This window comes from Haemaphysalis longicornis, unplaced genomic scaffold, assembly GCF_048455015.1.
Source record: "Haemaphysalis longicornis isolate Haplotype H1 unplaced genomic scaffold, Haemaphysalis longicornis Haplotype H1 scaffold_5, whole genome shotgun sequence".
Lineage (NCBI taxonomy): Eukaryota > Metazoa > Arthropoda > Arachnida > Ixodida > Ixodidae > Haemaphysalis > Haemaphysalis longicornis.
This window is the reverse complement of record NW_027526385.1, coordinates 83,589,262-83,604,368: the sequence shown is the minus strand read 5'-3', so window position 1 is coordinate 83,604,368 and position 15,107 is coordinate 83,589,262.

The following is a 15,107-nucleotide window of genomic DNA, read 5'->3' as shown; positions in this document are numbered from 1 at the left end:
AAGAGTCCCGTGGGACGCATTCAGCACCTATACAATATGCACGCAAAACGTTTGGACGTGTTCCATCGTCCTTTTCCAGCTTTTTGTAAGGAACTGCGTAGCTAGACAAACCAGGAGTAGTTTGCTTGCCCTAGTATGTAAGTTCAACTCACACACTTTATGCTGCCGGTGTTAGGTTTATCTATGAATGTATGTATGTTATTGTTTCGATGATTCACTTGTGTATGTAAGTTTTATGCCTTCATTGTGGCATGATGTTTAGCTAATATCTTTTTCCGGTTTACATGTTTCAGTGTACAGAGTTTTAATCATGTCTTGTTGCCATACACTTCCCTTGTTTGAATATGTGCGTGGGTCATGTGCGTGTGTCGGCGTGTGTGTATCTAAAAGTGTCTCATTCTCCTTCAGAATAAACAATGCTATTTTCTAAAATTTTCTGAGATATGCACTTTTATTTCTGCACCAGCACATCGTTCCTGGACACACTATTAAACAATTAATTGGTTGATTCATTCGTCAGTTTCATTATCTCTGCGATTTTTTGGTCTGATCATTTATGTTTATACTCCTTCCATTGTTTTTTCGCTATTTTTCTGTCAAACGTGGCGCTATGTTTTTTGTGTGTCTCGACAAGATGGGACATCGCAAAAGCATCGCTCGTTTTACGATAATACTTTATTGCAGTGTAACTTTTCAAAAATCAAATCTCTCGTTTTAAATGTACACTCTGTCTCTATCACGTGCACTGTGTATTTTGTTCTAAATCTATTTCTCAAGTGCCTTGTACGTTTCGCTGGCCGAGTGCCATAGCTTGAAATACTGTTTTTTTTTGTTTTTTTTTTCTGAATTTCTGTAAGTATTTTTACTTTATTGTTTCTCTCATATCGAGGATTTTGTGTGTTGTGCTGTGCTGTTTTACGTTTCTTACATTAATGTTTTGTATATGTTGTGCCAGCACAATGACCTTAGGGTTGCTCCTGGGCACCGAAAATAAAGGTTGACTGATATATTATCATATTATTATTATAATATTATACTACTACTACTATTATTATTAATATTATATTAATTATAAATATTATTATTATTATTATTATCAATCAATCAATCAATCAATCAACCTTTATTTTCAGTGCCCAGGAACAACCCTAAGGTCTTGGTGCTGGCACACCATATACAATACATTATTAAAAGAAACGTAAGACAGCACGACACAACACACAAAATCCCCGATATGACAGAAAAGCAAAAAAAACAGCGTTGCTAGCTATGGCACTCGGCCAGCGAAACTTTCAAGGCACTTGAAAAAGGAAATATACAACAAAATACACAGTGCACATGATGGAGACAGAATGTACATATAAAATGAGAGTTTTGATTTTTGAAAAGTCACACTGCAATAAAGTATTACCGTACTTTCCGGTGTATAAGTCGCACTTTTTTTCTGAAATTTTCGTTGGTGCGTCTTATCCACCGCAACAATGTACTTTTGCCGCACTTTCTAACGAACTGTTCATTGGTGAGTTTACCCGATTAACAAGTGCGTTTTGTTCACCGGTGCGTCTTATACACTGGTGCGACTTATATGCTTTTTTTTTTTCGGTAAAAATGTTGTTTTGAGGGGGGCGCGACTTATACAAAAGTGCGACTTATAGACCGGAAAATACGGTACCCTAAAACGAGCGATGCCTTTGCGATGTCCCATCTTGTCGAGACACACAGCAAACAGAGCAGCACGTTTGACAGAACAATAGCGAAAAAAAACAATGGCCGGAGTATAGACATAAATGATCAGACCAACAAATCGTAGAGATAATAAAAAGGATGATGAAACAACCAAAATTGTTCATTAGTGTGTCAAGGAACGATGTGCTGGTGCGGAATGAAAGAAAAGTGTATATCTCAGAGAAATGTAGAAAATAGCAACGTATAGTCTGAACGAGAATGAGACACTTTGAGATACACACACGCCGACACACGCACATGACCCGAGCACATATGCAAACAAGGCATTGCAATCAATGCATAGCAATAAGACACTGCTGACTGCCATGGAGACTACAAGTGTAATACAACGAGGCATGATTAAAACTCTGTACACTGAAACATGTAGACCGGAAAAAGATATTAGCTAAAGATCACGCCACAATGAAGGCATAAAACTTAGATACACAAGTGAATATCGAAACAATTAGCATACATACATAGTTAACCGACCCCGGCAGCATAAAGTGTGTGAATGGACGTTACATACTAGGGCAAGCAAACTACTTCTGGTTTGTCAAGCGACGCAGTTTCTTACAAAAAGCTGGAAAGGGACGATGAAATACGTCCAAAATTTCTGCGTGCATATTGTATAGGTGCTGAATGCGTCCCACGGGACTCTTGACACGGGCAGAGACATGAAACGGTCTAGGTGCCTTGGTGTTGCCTGTCGGGGTTCTCAAATTTATGGCACCCAGCAACTCTGTACAATCAATGAGGCTGTGGACCAGTTTGTACAAGAATAAAAGGTCAGCCTTGGCCCTCCGACTGTGTAATGGGTCCATTACAAGCAAGCTGGCGTCATCAACACCAGGGTCATCTTTAGCCTTCGCAGTAGCGTACCTATGCTTTAGTATTGAGAGAAATTTAGTTTGCACTCTCTCAATGGCCGCCGCGTTGGACCGACACGTTGCATTCCAGACCACGGATGCGTATTCTAATAGAGGGCGACACATTGAGGTATAGAGCTGAAGAAATGTGTCTGGATAGTTGAATTCTCTGTAGACACGACATGTTGCACCTAGTGTTCGCAAAGCACGAAGGCTAATCTCATTAGTATGGGCTGTAAATGTGAGCTTAGAGTAAAACAAAACTCCCATGTCTCTGATTTGACACACCCGATTCAGATCTTCTTCACTTATACGATAGGTGAAATTGATATCATCTGTTTTACGGGTATACAACACCACTTTTGTTTTTTCACTGTTAAGTATCAGCTTATTTCGGTTGCACCAGTCTGAAAACGCGGCGATATCACGTTGCAGTTGTGCACAGTCTGAGATGTTGCCAATCACTTTGAATATTTTAATATCGTCTGCGTATAGCAAGAACGATGAGTACTGAATTGCTGTCGAAACATTGTTGACAAACAGGGAAAACAAAAGAGGACCAAGGACTGAGCCCTGAGGCACCCCGCTGGTGGATGAGTACGTTCCGGAGTGTTGCCCGTTACAGTGAACGTAGCAGTGACCACTGGTAAGGTAGTCACGGAGCAGATCCAGCAACGGATCAGGAATGTCAAGGTGGGAAAGTTTTCTACACAACAATGAATGGGAAACCACGTCGAACGCCTTGCTAAGGTCACAGTATACCACGTCAAGTTGGCCTCGGTCTTCCACTGCCTTTGACGCATGTTCCAGAAAAGAAACTAAGTTTGTAGTGGTCGAGCGGCCACGTATAAAACCTTGTTGATTTGGAATAGTTTCATATCTTACTCTGGATGTAATGAGGGAATGAAGTATAGATTCAAAAATTTTAGAAGCACTACACAGGAGGGAAATCGGTGTATAATTTTTTGCCTCTGTTTTTGACCCGGATTTGTGTACAGGCACAACTTTAGCAATTTTCTAACAGTTAGGAAACGTGCCAGTACTAATACAGTTGTTAAACACACATACAAGCACTAGAGCAAGGATAGGACTGAAAGCCTTGAGTAGAGCCATGGGAATGCCATCTGGGTCTGGTCACAGGCTAGCGAGGGCTTCGCGTCCCGTAGGCTTTTCATCACGATTTCCTCCCCCACAAATACCGTGCTCGGTGCCGTACCGCGACAATTGGACATCGGAGCTGACGGAACGTCGCAGGTATCCCTATACACCGTTTTAAACTGCTGAGCGAACGCGGCAGGGACGTCATCGATGATTACTCCATCGGAGTTAAGAAGATTAATGCATTCAGTGTTATTCTGGGGTGATCTACTGCGGACATATTTCCACAAATCTTTTGGGTTCCTTTTAAGATTGCTTTCTATGGACGTAATGTATGCAGACCGATCACGGTCATACAGTTTTTTACAAAGTGACCGGTCTTCTTTAAATTCTAACTTCCATTTTGTCACCCCATTCTTTTGATATTTCCTGTGGGCACGCTCTTTGCCTTTTAGCGCCGACCGGAGTTCACTCGAGAACGAGAAAGGATACTTCGAAGATTTGGATTTTTTTAGTGGTATATATCTGCGCATACCTTCTTGCAGTACTTTGGTTAATTCGCTGGCCTGAAAATTTGGGTCATTTGACGCGAGGATTGCCGATCAATCAAAATTCGACAAGTACTGGTAAAAAACTAATGTAGTCACCTGCAGCAAAATTATAGCGGGGGAGTTCGGAAACACGTGGCTTGGCCTTTTGCACATCACTATGAATAGGTAGTACTATAGATAAGGGTGGATGGTAATTGTCCGGCGTAACCAAACCAGTAGGGCTTATGTTGACACTGATGTTTTCGATGTTTGAAAAACAAAGGTCAAGTAAGCTCCCAGCAGAGTTCACAACGTGGTTGCACTGTTCAAGACCAGTAGAAGAAATAAAGTCCAGTAAGGCTGAGGCCTTTTGAAGAACGTAGGTATTGTAATGAGAAATACTAAGGTCACCCCATTCTATTCCCGGCGAGTTAAAGTCACCGAGAATCATGATACGGTGTTTAGGATGAGAGGAAATTACATTTTCTAACGATGTTAAACAAGTTTAAAAAGAAACCGGAGCTATGTTAGGAGCTAAGTAAAATGCACCAAGCAGGACGCGTTCGCCACCGATACAACAAAATTCAACCCAGACAGACTCATCCTCTGTCTCAAGGTCTGCGCGCCTCACGCATCTAAATAAGCTATTGACGGCTATCAAAGCTCCCCCTCCCGTGCGTGTGGCACGGTCACTGCGGAACACGTTGTAATAAGGCGGAAAATATTCTTTAGACAAGATACTGGGTAAGAGCCAGGTCTCCGTAAGAACAATCACAGAAAAAATTGAGGAAGATACATTACAAAAAAACTCGTTAGCTTTAGTCCTTAGACCACGGACATTTTGATACAAAACGTTAAGAAACCTATTGATGAGTGACCTGTTCATTTTCTGACTCAGATGCGTGCAGGTGACGATCATGAAGAATTCCCTGGAAAGGTTTAAAGAGGCAGTTTGTCGGCCATATGCCCGGGTCCTGCAGCTTCTGAAATGTTTCGTCGTCTACTGCAACATAAAATGAGGCATAGGATTCGTACTTGGTTTTCAGCCGTTTGCACATCAACGGTGCGATCGCGACGCTAGAAACATATGCCGACACCTGGGAAGACGATGTTTCAGGAGCCAGCTTTGTCACGAACAGCGCCTTTGATCGCCGATGTTGACTGGCGACCGACAACGTCGTACTTGTTGCCAGTCCAAAGCACGCAGGTGATCGTTCCTTCGTTGGACGGCGATAGCCTGTTGCCTGTAGAAGTGGTGGGCTCTCACCAGTGGTGGACGATTGCGAAGGCGTGTCCGAGGCAGCAGTTCCGGGCGCTTTCGGCTGCACTGGCCCCACGGGCCCGCATACAGACGGCGAGAGCGCCGGAAGCGGCGACGATTTGTTGCCGGGCGGGGAAGCACAAGCGGACGACTTCGGCGACGCCACCGCACCAGCAGGGCCCGGCTACGCAGGCCACACAGTCCTACTGGTAGTGGCCGCCAGAGTAGGAAACGACGTCGATTCAGGGCGTTGACGCGTCAACTTGTTGCGAAGCGTATGCACTTCCTGCCGCAGCGATTTAACAGCAGCTGCGTGTGCATCTGCCTTCGCCGCCGCCTCCCTGCGCGGGTGCTCCCCCCGAATGTGCAGTGCGCGCTCAACTCTACGGACCTCAGTGCGCAACGGACGGTGATCCAGCAGCTGGAGCTAGCCCTGGCTAGACAGAAACGAGGCGGATCGGGCAGTCACCAAGGTGGTGGCTCTAATGCCCCTCACGCCCGGTCTCCCCAGGCACATTAGTCATCCAGCCCGGTCCTTTCGGGGACTCCACGGACGGGGCGGAGTCCTGCGTGACGCACCCCCCGGTGCCGGATTTCACCGAATAAATGTCTTTATCTCTCTCTCTCTCTCTCTCCCTGCGCATCCGTTCATTCTCCTCCTTCAGTTGGGAAACCTGATCTGTCAGAAAGGAGATTCCCTCGAGCGCACGAACGAGAAGGCCGCGCAGGGGAACCTGCTCGAGGTCAACCGGTTTTTTAGGAGGGCTGGCCGGTGCCGTCGTCGCCGCCGGCCGGGTAGGGGAATGCGCCGACGCTGCTTCGGCTCCGTCGGTAAAGCCGATGTCGCGGGTAGGCCTAGGCGAAGCGGCGGCACACTCACACTTATTGCAGTTAAACTGCCGCTCCCCAGACTTCAGCATGTTGAGCTCATCGTCCGGCCAGGTGACACACTTCACATGAACACGTTTATTAATATAATAATAATATTTGAAACTGCTGAAACTGCTGCAGAAACAGTGTGGGTGGAGGTGATTGGCGGTAGCAAAAAGAGTATCCTATTTTCCACCTTTTATATACCTCCACCCATTAAATGCGCTGAATTTCAGCGCTGTGTCGCATCAATAGAGGATGTTGTTAATGCCTATCCAGACACTAAATTTTTGCTATGTGGGAACTTCAATGTTCCCGGCGTAGACTGGGATGATCGCACTGTCAGACACGATCATCATTACATTTCCCAGGAGGGCTACTGTCTGTAAGACTTTATTTCTTTCAGGGGTCTTGAACAAAGTAATAGGTGTAAAAACATTTGTGGTAATGTATTAGACCTTTGCTTTTCCAACCATGCGGGCCTTACCATTCCTCTGTCGGATACCTCGCTGGTCCGCCCCGAAAAATTTCATCCTGTCCTTCATATCTAACTGCCGTATGTGTCGGGGCAATCGGGATGCTCCGGCAATTCTGCACATCCGACGCACAAATATGCGGCTGGAGATTGCGTTGCTTTTTACAACTACTTATGTAACACTGACTGGTTTCTCCTCGTCAAACTTCCCTTTTTTGATGACCAACAAGAGAAACTTTCTACAATTATTCAGCAACGAATGCAAATGTTTATAGAAAGAACATTCGGAAGGAAATCTAAATTTCCGGACTGATTTTCTGCGGAACTTCAAGGCTTTAAAATGTAAAGCCCGTGTTCAGAAGAAAATTTGCGGGACACAGTCCGAAGCTTGGAAAAAAGAGTGTAAGTATTTCAGAGCCCTGTGTAAAGAGCTGTATGATCGCTATCGGTCACAATATATAGCAAAGGTAGAAATCAGCGCTACGCGCGACCAGAAAAGTTTATGGCAGTATGTTCGCTCTCGATCTGCTGGCAAGATTTACGAAATCGTTAACCTTCTAGACGACAATGGAAACCCGATTAGAGATGTTGCTAATGCCTTTGCGGATCATTTCTGGTCTGTATTTCCAAAGGGTGATGTTAACATTGTGTCCAACTCTTCATCTGCGTCGTCTAAATTCCGCGTTCCCAGAATAAGTGAGGACGACGTTCAGCAACCCTGAAGCGCCTCAAACCACCATTTTCCTGTGGCCCTGACGGCATTGCACCCGCAATATTAAAAACCTATGGGGAGCTTCTGATTCCTATACTAACCAGTATATTTATTAATTCAATTCAATCTGCTACTTTTCTAGCAGCCTGGAAGTTAGCACGCTTGGTCCTTGTTTTCAAAACTGGTTACAAAGATAGCGCTAGAACGATCGGCCTATTTTGCTTGTGTGTGCGGCGTCTAAGCTTTTTGAGACTGTGTTGCACATTGTTTTAACTTCGACTGTTAAGAGCATACTACTAATTTCCGAACAGCCCCGATTTATCTCCGGACGTTCCAGAACCACTAACCTTGTTTCTTTAATGCAGCGAGCGTCCGAAGGGGTTCATCATAGAAGGCAGCTCGATACTGTGTACTTTGACTTGAGCAAGGCTTTTGATGTGGTCAGTCACCCATCGTTTATTTCTAAACTGTCACTCCTGAACATAGATAATTCCTTTGTTGACCTCCTAATTAGTTACTTGCGTGATCTGCTACGTAAATGTTCACGGACAGCAATCCTATCGTTACTGCGTTTCAAGTGGTGCGCCACAGTGGTCTGTCCTAGGCCCTGTTTTGTTTTCTTTATTTGTCAATGATGTTTCCGCTGCTATAAGGCATTCTCCTTTTTTACTTTACGCTGATGACATCAAGATTTTCAAGGCAGTTTTGTGTCTTAGCGACTGCGGGCATTTGCAAAGAGACGTGGATGCATTTACACTCTGGTGTAAAGAGAACGAAATCATAGTGAACGCAGCGAAAACCAAAGTGTGCTCGTGCACGCGTAAAACACACTGCTTGCTTTATCACTGCTCAGTTCATGATGTTACTTTGCCTCGATTCTCGACGACAACTGATCTCGGCGTGCTCTTTGATAACCAGCTGACTTATACACCGCACGTTAGATCCATCAAACAGCGCTTGGGCATAATCTGCCGGATGTGTAGAGAATTCCGTAGTGCAAAGTCCTTCCTGAAACTGTACTCCACTGTCTGTCGTCCCGTGCTGGAATATGCCTCGGCTCTCTGGAATGGTACATGCAAATCTAACAGCAGGGCCATTAATAAAGTATAGAATAAGCTGCTCTCCATACTTAGACATCCTTCACTCACGACAATCACCGTCTTGACTCTGGACCACGTTTCTTGCAAGTGCTTCCTGAGCTAAAGGCCAGGCGCGATACAGCTGACCTGTTATTTCTTTTTAATCTCATACATGTATAAATTAGAAGTGCGGAACTTCTTTCTGAGCTCCAACTAACAGTGCCTCTTAAAACCAGTAAGAAAATGTCATCCTGTTCGTACTCTCAGCTCTTCTAACCGACATTGCCCGCTGTTCAGGCTGCAGAGCACGTGTAACTTCTACTTTGCAGCCGTAGACATTTTTAACAGCTCCCTCAATCAGTTCAGTTCAGAGACTTGCAGAAGTTTCATTCGATAATATGCTCCCTCTTATTCTCTTACATGGAACTATATGGAAGATTTTTTTGCTCCGTCATACTGAATGGATGTTGTTCTGGTTATAGCAACTTCTTTTTACCTGCTAGCCCTAATGTATGAATAGTATGCTGTTTATATGACTTTTTTGTTTTCAATTTTGTGGATTGCTGTTATAACGTTACATGATTATCTGTAGCGTACAGATGTTCTGTTTCATCTGTACGATGTATTTACGAATTCTGTTGTATCCTGCCAGTTTTGTTTGTGTTCATTGCATGTAGTGTATACGCTATCTACGTTTTGTAGTGGTTTGTGCTGTATACTTTGTAATACACATTGTAAAAGTTATTTTGTTTTACTATTATATCTTCTATGTTGTCAAAGTGTGCTTCCCTTTCACTTCTTTCCCTTTTTTTCACTTTTATTCATCTGTGTGCCAGCACCAAGGCCTCACGGCTGTTCCTGGGCACAATAAATATACATGATTGATTGATCGATTATTAATAATAAAAACTTTTGCGGACATTTAGAACTTTCAGGACAGTGCTTTTGGTAGATGACGCTCATCCATGTGTAGATTACAATGTGCGTATATTGAATATTCCGGTCGTCTTGATATATTCCAGAGCTATTTTTCTTTGTTCTCTAATGAATTGAAAACTGTTGTAGCTTAAGTGCCTTTATGTCATTCCAAATTTATGTGCTCTATTTATTTTATGCAAACCATCTTCTTGTTCGTTTTTCATTTTTCTGGTTTTGTGCTGCTTGAATTTCTGTAGGATTGAGTGCCAGTACTTGCCGCGCGGCACTTCATTTTTCCATTTTGACACTTAATAACATTTTGTTAAAAACCTTCGTTTTATGTGTATAATATATATCCGTCATGGTCATTGAGTATTTGATTGTGTATTTTCAAATTTTCACGTGCCTTCAACGTATTGCTGGCCGAGTGTCATGGCTTCTAACACAAGGCTTCCATTTTTTGCTGTTTTAGTTTCTGGGGATCTTTGTAAATATTTTTACTTTATTGTTTCTGTCATAGATACCGTTTTCTGTGTTATTTTGTCTTGATTTTATTTTGTTTTTATGAATAGTGTACCAGTACCAAGAACCTAGGGTTGTTCCTGGGCACCTAAAATAACGGTTGACTGAATAATATTAATAGTATTAATAATATTTTTATATTATTATATAATAATATATATTATTAAAATATTATAAGTTGGTTGTGGTACACCAACCACCGAGCTCTAGGGCCATCTTTGTTTAAAAATTGTCGCCTAACACCACATCTGCTCAACTGTTTTCCCACTTGTCCTTTGTGCAAGTTACGCCATTGTCGTGCAATTGCCTTAGGACCAAGTACGACTCCTATTCTTCTTTTTGCGTAACTGTTAACGAGGAGTGTTTTAGGCGCCTGAGCGACCCCTCTATGTGGCCAAAAGGCTGCCTTTTCAAGCTGTTCCAAGTCAAGGTCCACCCTGGTATGCTGCACACCTGTGAAATAACTGAAAATGATCAGTAAGTACGATAGTCTCGACATATACTATCAAAACACTCGAGGTCTACAAACTAAGTCCTCTAAATTTATTAGAAATATTGTATGCTGTAATTTTCTGCTATTGTGATGAGTGAAACCTGGCTTTCCGTTGATATCTCGTCTTCCGACTATTTCCCTTCTAACTATCAAATCTTTAGAAGCGACAGAAAAAAACTGGACCTAAACAAAAAGGTGCTGGGGTTCTCATTTCCGTTGATCACTCAGTGCAGTGCATGCGGCGTGCTGACCTCGAGACCGTAGACGAATCAGTGTTGCATGAGGTAGGCCTCACGAGGGGCGAGAAGCTACTCATCGGTGCATTCTATATATCCCCAGATGTATTACCTTCTCAATTTAATCGAACACTCTCATCCATAGAAAATGTCTCAAATGCACACTCTAACCATAAGCTCATTATACTTAGTGACTTCAACACCCCAGGTATTCGCTGGAAGAGTTTCCTTTGAGCACAAAAACCATTACGCAGCGCAGAAATGCAGCATGCTATTAGATTTTAAATCGTTCACTTCCATGGAGCAGTTTTGCCGCATAGAAAACTCTTGTAATGTTCTATATGTGCGCTTTTCAAACTTAAAAAACGTACAAGTGTGTACCTCCGAAATATCCCCTGTGCACCCCGACAAGTTTCACCCCCCTTGTATTGTCTCCTTCTCGATCGCGACCCAGCATCGCTCTGGCGGTGTTGACAATTGTGCAGTCCCGCGATATGCTTTCAAGCGTGGAGATTTTCTGGGCTGTATCACTTCTATTTATCTGCTGAATGGTCTAGTGTTTTTGATGCTAATGATGTCAACGAACAGGTTTGACGTTTTACCGAGATCGTCAGGAGTGGCATGGAAAAGTACATTCCTTGTTATAAGCCTGTTCCTTCCAAATTTCTCCACTGGTTCATTAAAAAACTTCGAAGTTCACTTAACCTAAAGACAGTGCCCACAAAAAGGCCAAGCGTTCTCGGCTTGACAAGTAGAAAGCGGAGTTTAGTCGGTATCGCTCACTTTGTAAAATTCTCTACCGGCGTGACCACCAGCTCTATACGGAATTGTTAGAGGCTGCTGCGTCTCTGAAACCGGCTGAATTCTGGAGGTATGTACGCGGCCGTTCTAAGGCGTCTAAAGAACACGTTAGCCTGCCTAATTCCGATGGTTGAAGAGGTTGAGGATGTTGCCACCAGTTTTGCTCAGTACTTTCATTCTGTCTTTCAACTGCCAGATGGCAACGACGAACGCCTATCGTTTAATAACTCTAATTTTTATACACTTATGTTCGATGAAAAAATTGTCAATGATAGCCTTCAACGGATGAAACCATCATTTTCCTGTGGTGCAGATGGATTTCCAGCAGCCCTCATGAAGGCTTACGGCAACATATTTGTGCCTGTCTTAACTTCCATTTATATTAACTGCTTACTGTTCGGCAAATTTCCTCGTGCATGGAAGATCACTCGAATCTTTCCAATATTTAAGTCTGGTGATAAGTCAGCCGTTTCTAACTATCGCCCGATCTCACTCCTTTGTGTCGCATCAAAACTCTTTGAGTCAGCTCTGCACAAAGTTCTTGCTGCCTGCATCAAGAACGTTGTGATACCAAATCAGCACGGCTTTTTCTCGGGTCGATCGACGGTCACAAATCTTGCAAGCTTGATGAAACAGACTTCGGCTGCAGTTTGGGAAAACGGCCAGTTGGACGTTATTTATTTTGACCTTAGTAAGGCGTTTGATGTAGCAAACCATCAGTTATTAATTAACAAGCTTGCTACGTCCGGTGTAGACGCAGCCCTTGTTGCCTTGTTGTCCAACTATCTCCTTGACCGTTTCTTTTATGTAGATGTTAACTACAAAAAGTGTAGTGTTTACCCTGCAACAAGTGTAGTACCTCGGGGTTATGTGCTGGGTCCATTATTGTTTTATATCTTTATCATTGATGTGTCAACAGTGTTAACAAACTCTTCTTTTCTTCTCTATGCTGATGATGTCAAACTATTTAGGCACATTAGCGGTGTTCAGGACTGCTGTGCCTTGCAGAGGGATGTGTCGGAATTATCGGTCCGGTCCAAAAAAAACTGCCAAATTTTAAACCCCACAAAAACAAAGGTTGTCACCTACAGCCGGAAAACCTACCGTCTGCTGTTTTCCTACGGTATTGAGGGAGCTCCTCTGCAAAGGGGTGAGGAGATTAGGGACCTAGGGGTGCTTTTCGACAGTACCCTCTCTTTTTCTCCTGATATTAGGCTCATCACCCAGCGAGCGCTCCGAAGTCTTGGAAATGTGTGTCGGATTGCAAAAGAATTCTCTTCTCCAGATCTATTTCTAATGCTATACAATGCGATATGTATACCACATTTAGAATATGCTTCGGTTGCCTGGAACGGCATCTCCAAATCTAGTAGTGAAATAAAAGAACGTGTGCAGAAGAAGTTTTTATCCATATTCAGGCATACATTCACCGTCAGGGTCCTGATTCTGACTTACCCATAGTTCCTTCCATCCCTTCCTTGAACTGCAGACGTATGCGCGCAGAACTTACATTTCTGCACAAAATTGTTCATGGTGACCTTTCTTGCGCAGACCTGCTTAACAGTTTAGAGTTTAGTGTACCACAAAGGCCCACCAGGTCGCATCGCCCCTTCTTGACCGCTGCGCGCAACTCCAATCATTCTCCTGTGCACAGAATACAGAATAGCTACAACCGCTTCTCTGAAAGCCTTGACATCTTTCAGAAAACCTTTACAATGTACCGTAAAGCCCTGTTGAACACAGTATGTTATTGGTTATTCATGTATTGTGTTCATACTGCGACTGTAATTATCGTAGAACTTTTTTTTCTGTATTTTTATCATTGTAAGTTGCCATATTCATTTCATGGGTCCATTTGAAACTGAAAATTTGCGCTTCCCGGATCTGGTAAAGACTTTCTTCTTTTCGCTTACCTTTCCGTATTGTTATGCCTATTGTAAGATGTCTTCTTGCAAACGACCAGACATTGCAGTTTCTATTGATTGTGTAATGTTCGTAAATTACACTGTGGTGTTTTTATTCATCTTTGCAGAGTTTGTAGTTTCTTCTTATTTTTTGCTCACTCATTTGTCATTTGCCAGCTGTTGATGTATTTTAGTGCTGCCTTATACCTTTTTTTCTGCTCCAGCGCGAATTTGTTGTGTAATGTCGGTTGGAATGCACTCTTTTATTTCTAGCCCTCTTTGCCGTTTTTTAGTTTTCTTTTTGCTCGCTGAATGTTTATTAGCAAATTGTTGATATACTACAGTGCTGCATTTTCCCCTCTAAGTGCTCCAGCACGAAGGCTTCCGCGGTTCCTGGGCACTATAATAAACCTTGATTGATTGATTGATTGATTGATTGATTGATTGATTGATTGATTGATTGATTATTCGGTCGCAGTGTCATGGCTTGCAACACTAAGACTCCGATTACTTGTTCTTTTTGCTGTTTTTCTTTCTGAGATTTCTGTAGCTTTTTTTTCCTTATTGTTTCTGTTATGCATATGGTTTTGTGTTGCGTCGTCTTGATTTTAGTTTGTTTTTATGAACGTTTTTATGTGGTGTACCAGTACTAAGACCCTGCGGTTGTTTCTGGGGACCGAAAAGAATGGTTTATTTCTTGATTTATTGTTGATTGATTGATTGATTGATTGATTCATTGATTGATTGATTGATTGATTGATTGTACAAGCAAATAGATTTGACGGTTAAGCACAAGAAATGTTTGCCGGTGCTCTAGATCCTGTGCATGTAGTCTGAAGCCTACCAAAGTGAAGGATATGCACAGAATGCAAAGAACAATGCTCTAAAATCACTAATGTATTCGGCATTCACACGTTTTGTAATTGCCACGGCCAAACCGCCTGTAAATTTTTATGCAGGAACCTGACCGGCCTCTTTTCACAGAAATACAAAGGCTGTTGTGGAGGGTGCTATAGTGTGCGGTTCGGCACCACCGAGCCTCAGTTGTTCGAACGGGACTGCGATGAATTACACAAAGTCATGTGCGAGCAGAGCCGAGGGAAGAGTGGTAAGCTTCCATCGGCAGATGGCCGCGCGCATTAGCGAAGCGCCTACATATGACTTATCTAAGCACTGGGGGTTTGGAATCGAGCTTCCCTCAAATTCAGTTGCTGCTGCTCACAGTCGTTGTTTTTAACATATAGCAATTTCCTCATACTGCACCTTTGTCCCACCAAAGCATAATTTACGCCAGACGCAAGTCGTTCAACAAGTACACGATATAGCACGGCAAGCGCCTTTTTCTGACGTATGTTCTCTTTCTAAGTAGGCAATCAGCGCATGGACGCGATTAAACTAATTTGGCATCGATGAGTCCAATTCTTCATGCTTTCTTGAAATCGTCACGCTTTATGCCTAAAAGGTGAAGATTTATTGAAAGTGCACTAGCCGTGTTCTTTTTAATACTTGCGTAGACAGCTGAATCAGTTTTTTTTGCCAGGTGTGGGTGAGAAAATTATTTACGTCCCCGTTAACGATGGCTAGAAGGGTAGACTAATAAAATGAGAATTTGGG